Below are 492 nucleotides of genomic sequence, written 5' to 3'. Positions count from 1 at the left end.
AGGTCGATAATTCGATGATGTCGATGATAAATCGATGATTCGATGATGTTGATGATAGATAGGTCGATGATTCGATGATGTTGATGATAGGTCGATGATTCGATGATGTCGATGATAAATCGATGATTCGATGATGTTGATGATAGATAGGTCGATGATTCGATGATGTTGATGATAGGTCGATGATTCGATGATGTCGATGATAGATAGGTCGATGATTGAATGATGTCGATGATAGGTCGATGATTCGATGATGTCGATGATAGGTTGATGACATTTCTTTGGTTTGAACGCGAACAGAGTTCAGGACGAAAATGGACACCGGGTGTCAAATGGTTGTCAACCTTAGAGTCTGTCAAGACACACACAAATCATGTGCGTGTCCGTGTGCGTGTATGTGCGCGCGCGCGTGTGTATGCGTATGCGTGTGCGCGTGTGCGCGTGTGTGTACGCGTTTGGGTGTGCGTGTGTGCGCGCGTAAGTTTGCTCTCT

The sequence above is a fragment of the Priapulus caudatus genome, unplaced genomic scaffold (assembly GCF_000485595.1).
Source record: "Priapulus caudatus unplaced genomic scaffold, Priapulus_caudatus-5.0.1 Scaffold157, whole genome shotgun sequence".
Taxonomy (NCBI): Eukaryota; Metazoa; Priapulida; class Priapulimorpha; order Priapulimorphida; family Priapulidae; genus Priapulus; species Priapulus caudatus.
The sequence above is the reverse complement of the archived record's forward strand: the minus strand, read 5'-3'. Positions refer to the sequence as shown.